This window comes from Lolium perenne, chromosome 5 (assembly GCF_019359855.2).
Source record: "Lolium perenne isolate Kyuss_39 chromosome 5, Kyuss_2.0, whole genome shotgun sequence".
Lineage (NCBI taxonomy): Eukaryota > Viridiplantae > Streptophyta > Magnoliopsida > Poales > Poaceae > Lolium > Lolium perenne.
The window spans coordinates 138,970,317-138,976,761 of NC_067248.2; positions in this window are offsets into that span (position 1 = coordinate 138,970,317).

Sequence of the window (6,445 nt, forward strand, 5' to 3'; positions counted from 1 at the left end):
TGTATAGTGTGGATAATGATTGTTTGCAGAAAACAGTAGAACAAGTATTGCAGTAGATTGTATTCGATTAAAAGAATGGACCGGGGTCCACAGTTCACTAGAGGCGTCTCTCCCATAAGAATAAGTATGTTGGGTGAACAAATTACAGTTGGGCAATTGACAAATAAAGAGGGCATGACCATGCACATACATGATATGATGAGTATAGTGAGATTTAATTGGGCATTACGACAAAGTACATAGACCGCTATCCAGCATGCATCTATGCCTAAAAAGTCCACATTCAGGTTATCATCCGAACCCCTTCCAGTATTAAGTTGCAAACAACAGACAATTGCATTAAGTATGGTGCGTAATGTAATCAACAACTACATCCTTAGACATAGCATCGATGTTTTATCCCTAGTGGCAACAACACATCCACAACCTTAGAACTTTCTGTCACTGTCCCAGATTTAATGGAGGCATGAACCCACTATCGAGCATAAATACTCCCTCTTGGAGTTACTAGCAAAAACTTGGCCAGAGCCTCTACTAACAACGGAGAGCATGCAAGATCATAAACAACACATAGATAATATATTGATAATCAACATACCATAGTATTCTCTATCCATCGGATCCCAACAAACACAACATGTAGCATTATAGATAGATGATCTTGATCATGTTAGGCAGCTCACAAGACCCGACAATGAAGCACAATTAGGAGAAGACGACCATCTAGCTACTGCTATGGACCCATAGTCCAGGGGTGAACTACTCACTCATCACTCCGGAGGCAACCATGGCGGTGAAGAGTCCTCCGGGAGATGATTCCCCTCTCCGGCAGGGTGCCAGAGGCGATCTCCTGAATCCCCCGAGATGGGATTGGCGGCGGCGGCGTCTCTGGAAGGTTTTCCGTATCGTGGCTCTCGGTACTGGGGGTTCCGCGACGAAGACTTTAAGTAGGCGGAAGGGCGGAGTCGGAGGGCTGACGGGGGCCCCACACGCTAGGGCCGCGCGGGCCCCCCTGGGCCGCGCCGCCCTAGTGTGGCGGCGCCTCGTCGCCCCACTTCGGTTCCCTTTCGGTGTTCTGGAAGCTTCGTGGAAAAATAGGCCCCTGGGCATTGATTTCATCCAATTCCGAGAATATTTCCTTACTAGGATTTCTGAAACCAAAAACAGCAGAAAACAACAACTGGCTCTTCGGCATCTCGTTAATAGGTTAGTGCCGGAAAATGCATAAATATGACATAAAGTATGCATAAAATATGTAGGTATCATCAATAAAGTGGCATGGAACATAAGAAATTATCGATACGTCGGAGACGTATCAGCATCCCCAAGCTTAGTTTCTGCTCGTCCCGAGTAGGTAAACGATAACAAAGATAATTTCTGGAGTGACATGCCATCATAATCTTGATCATACTATTGTAAGCATATGTAATGAATGCAGCGATCAAAACAATGGTAAATGACATGAGTAAACAAATGAATCATATAGCAAAGACTTTTCATGAATAGTACTTTCAAGACAAGCATCAATAAGTCTTGCATAAGAGTTAACTCATAAAGCAATAATTCAAAGTAGAGGTATCGAAGCAACACAAAGGAAGATTAAGTTTCAGCGGTTGCTTTCAACTTATAACATGTATATCTCATGGATATTTGTCAATATAAAGTAATATAACAAGTGCAATATGCAAGTATGTGGGAATCAATGCACAGTTCACACAAGTGTTTGCTTCTTGAGATGGAGAGAAATAGGTAAACTGACTCAACATAAAAGTAAAAGAAAGGCCCTTCGCAGAGGGAAGCATTGATTGCTATATTTGTGCTAGAGCTTTGGTTTTGAAAACAAGAAACAATTTTGTCAACGGTAGTAATAAAGCATATGCGTCATGTAAATTATATCCTACAAGTTGCAAGCCTCATGCATAGTATACTAATAGTGCCCGCACCTTGTCCTAATTAGCTCAGATTACCTGGATTATCATCGCAATACATATGTTTTAACCAAGTGTCACAAAGGGGTACCTCTATGCCGCCTGTACAAAGGTCTAAGGAGAAAGCTCGCATTGGATTTCTTGCTTTTGATTATTCTCAACTTAGACATCCATACCGGAACAACATAGACAACAGATAATGGACTCCTCTTTAATGCATAAGCATTTAGAAACAATTAATGTTCTCATATGAGATTGAGGATATTTGTCCAAAACTGAAACTTCCACCATGAATCATGGCTTTAGTTATCGGCCCAATGTTCTTCTCTAACAGTATGCATGCTCTAACCATTCAACTAGTGGTAAATCGCCCTTACTTCAGACAAGACGGACATGCATAGCAACTCACATGATATTCAACAAAAAGTAGTTCATGGCGTCCCCAGGAACATGGTTATCGCACAACAAGCAACTTAATAAGAGATAAAGTGCATAAGTACATATTCAATACCACAATAGTTTTTTAGGCTATTTGTCCCATGAGCTATATATTGCAAAGGTAGAGGATAGAAATTTTAAAGGTAGCACTCAAGCCATTTACTTTGGAATGGAGGAGAAATACCATGTAGTAGGTAGGTATGGTGGACACAAGTGGCATAGTGGTTGGCTCAAGGATTTTGGATGCATGAGAAGTATTCCCTCTCGATACAAGGTTTAGGCTAGCAAGGTTATTTGAAACAAACACAAGTATGAAGAGGTACAGCAAAACTCACATAAAAGACATATTGTAAACATTATAAGACTCTACACCATCTTCCTTGTTGTTCGACCCTTACTAGAAATTATCTAGACCTTAGAGAGACCAATTATGCAAACCAAATTTTAGCAAGCTCTATGTATTTCTTCATTAATAGGTGCAAAGTATATGATGCAAGAGCTTAAACATGAGCACAACAATTGCCAAGTATCACATTATCCAAGTTATTATTCCAATTACTACATGTAGCATTTCCCGTTTCCAACCATATAACAATTTAACGAAGAAGATTCAACCTTCGCCATGAATATTATGAGTAAAGCCTAAGGACATATTTGTCCATATGCAACAGCGGAGCGTGTCTCTCTCCCACACAATGAATGCTAGGATCCACTTTATTCAAACAAAACAAAAACAAAAACAAACAGACGCTCCAAGCAAAGTACATAAGATGTGATGGAATAAAAATATAGTTTCACTAGAGGAACCTGATAATGTTGTCGATGAAGAAGGTGATGCCTTGGGCATCCCCAAGCTTAGACGCTTGAGTCTTCTTGAAATATGCAGGGGTGAACCACCGGGGCATCCCCAAGCTTAGAGCTTTCACTCTCCTTGATCATATTGTATCATCTCCCTCTCTTGATCCTTGAAAACTTCCTCCACACCAAACTCAAAACAACTCATTAGAGGATTAGTGCATAATCAAAATTCACATGTTCAGAGGTGACATAATCATTCTTAACACTTCTGGACATTGCACAAAGCTACTGAAAGTTAATGGAATCGAAAAATCCATCAAGCATAGCAAAACAGGCAATGCGAAATAAAAGGCAGAATCTATCAAAACAGAACAGTTCGTAAAGATGAATTTCTAAGAGGCACCAGACTTGCTCAAATGAAAATTCTCAAATTGAATGAAAGTTGCGTACATATCTGAGGATCACTCACGTAAACTGGCATAATTTTCTGAGTTACCTACAGAGAATTAGACCCAGATTCGTGACAGCAAAGAAATCTGTTTCTGCGCAGTAATCCAAATCTAGTATGAACCTTACTATCAACGACTTTACTTGGCACAATAATGCAACAAACTAAGATAAGGAGAGGTTGCTACAGTAGTAACAACTTCCAAGACTCAAATATAAAATAAAAGTGCAGTAGTAAAATCATGGGTTGTCTCCCATAAGCGTTTTTCTTTAACGCCTTTCAGCTAGGCGCAGAAAGTGTGTATCAAGTATTATCAAGAGACGAAGCATCAACATTACCTTGGGCTTTACGCAGACCCTTCTTATTCTTTTTATTACTCTTTGATTTAGGGAATACATGTCTACCTCCCGGTGTAGAGGTGAATTTTAGGGTGCCTTCTCCCACATCTATGACTGCTCCCAATAGTTTCAGCAAGGATCTTCCGAGTGTGATTTGTCCTGTTCCTACACATTCAATAACAAGATAATCAATGGATATTGTTCTTCCAAGAATGGTTGTATGCACACCCGCGGCTATTCCCTTAGGAATTATAACAGAGTTATCAATAAGAGTTATTCCTTCTCCCCGTTCAACGAGTCCCCAAAGTGTCAAAGATTCATGAATACTCTTAGGCATAAGGCAAAATTCAGACATAATATCACAATTGGCATGAAAAGTTTGACCACAGATAACAATTTTAATAGTAGGGTCCCATAATGAAGGTTCAGAGTTCACTAAAACTTGATCAAGACGGTTACGAACATAGCTATAATTTTCGTTCAAGCAAGATGCACTTGTCTCAAGAGTGTTTAATCTATTATAAATGCTAATAAGGGCTGAATCAAAGTTATTAGCTGAATCATGTGATGCAACCAATTTCTTTATGGCATTAAAAGCTTGATCCCCATTGCAATGAAGGAAATCTCCTCCCACTACAGCATCCAAGGCATATCTATAGCGAATCATAAGCCCAAAATAAAAGTTACTAAGGAGCAAACTTAGAGTCATTTGAGGTTCAGCTTTACGATAAGAATCAAAAATTCTAGACCAATCATCTTTAAAACTCTCCTCATCCCCTTGTTTAAAAGTGAAGACTAATTCCTCAGGTGAAGAAGTAACAGGTGCAGAGCTAGACATGGTAACAAAAGTAAAATGCAAGTAACTAATTTTTTTGTGTTTTTAATATGGAGAATGCAAACAAGACAGTAAATAAAGTAAGGCTAGCAACTAATTTTTTTGTGTTTTGATATAATGCAGGAAAAAAAGTAGTAAATAAAATAAAGCAAGACAAAAACAAAGTAAAGAGATTGGATGTGGAGACTCCCCTTGCAGCGTGTCTTGATCTCCCCGGCAACAGCGCCAGAAAAAGAGCTTGATACGCGTCAGCACGCGTCCGTTGGGAACCCCAAGAGGAAGGTGTGATGCGTACAGCAGCAAGTTTTCCCTCAGTAAGAAACCAAGGTTTATCGAACCAGTAGGAGCCAAGAAGCACGTTGAAGGTTGATGGCGGCGAAGTGTAGTGCGGCGCAACACCAGGGATTCCGGCGCCAACATGGAACCTGCACAACACAACCAAATTACTCTGCCCCAACGTGACAGTGAGGTTGTCAATCTCACCGGCTTGCTGTAACAAAGGATTAGATGTATAGTGTGGATGAGGATTGTTTGCAGAAAACAGTAGAACAAGTATTGCAGTAGATTGTATTCGATTAAAAGAATGGAACGGGGTCCACAGTTCACTAGAGGCATCTCTCCCATAAGAATAAGTATGTTGGGTGAACAAATTACAGTTGGGCAATTGACAAATAAAGAGGGCATGACCATGCACATACATGATATGATGAGTATAGTGAGATTTAATTGGGCATTACGACAAAGTACATAGACCGCTATCCAGCATGCATCTATGCCTAAAAAGTCCACCTTCAGGTTATCATCCGAACCCCTTCCAGTATTAAGTTGCAAACAACAGATAATTGCATTAAGTATGGTGTGTAATGTAATCAACAACTACATCCTTAGACATAGCATCGATGTTTTATCCCTAGTGGCAACAGCACATCCACAACCTTAGAACTTTCTGTCACTGTCCCAGATTTAATGGAGGCATGAACCCACTATCGAGCATAAATACTCCCTCTTGGAGTTACTAGCAAAAACTTGGCCAGAGCCTCTACTAACAACGGAGAGCATGCAAGATCATAAACAACACATAGATAATAGATTGATAATCAACATAACATAGTATTCTCTATCCATCGGATCCCAACAAACACAACATGTAGCATTACAGATAGATGATCTTGATCATGTTAGGCAGCTCACAAGACCCGACAATGAAGCACAATTAGGAGAAGACGACCATCTAGCTACTGCTATGGACCCATAGTCCAGGGGTGAACTACTCACTCATCACTCCGGAGGCGACCATGGCAGTGAAGAGTCCTCCGGGAGATGATTCCCCTCTCCGGTAGGGTGCCGGAGGCGATCTCCTGAATCTCCCGAGATGGGATTGGCGGCGGCGGCGTCTCTGGAAGGTTTTCCGTATCGTGGCTCTCGGTACTGGGGGTTTCGCAACGAAGACTTTAAGTAGGCGGAAGGGCGGATTCGGAGGGCTGACGGGGGCCTAATACGCGTACAGCACGCGACCGTTGGGAACCCCAAGAGGAAGGTGTGATGCGTACATCAGCAAGTTTTCCCTCAGTAAGAAACCAAGGTTTATCGAACCAGTAGGAGCCAAGAAGCACGTTGAAGATTGATGGCGGCGAAGTGTAGTGCGGCGCAACACCAGGGA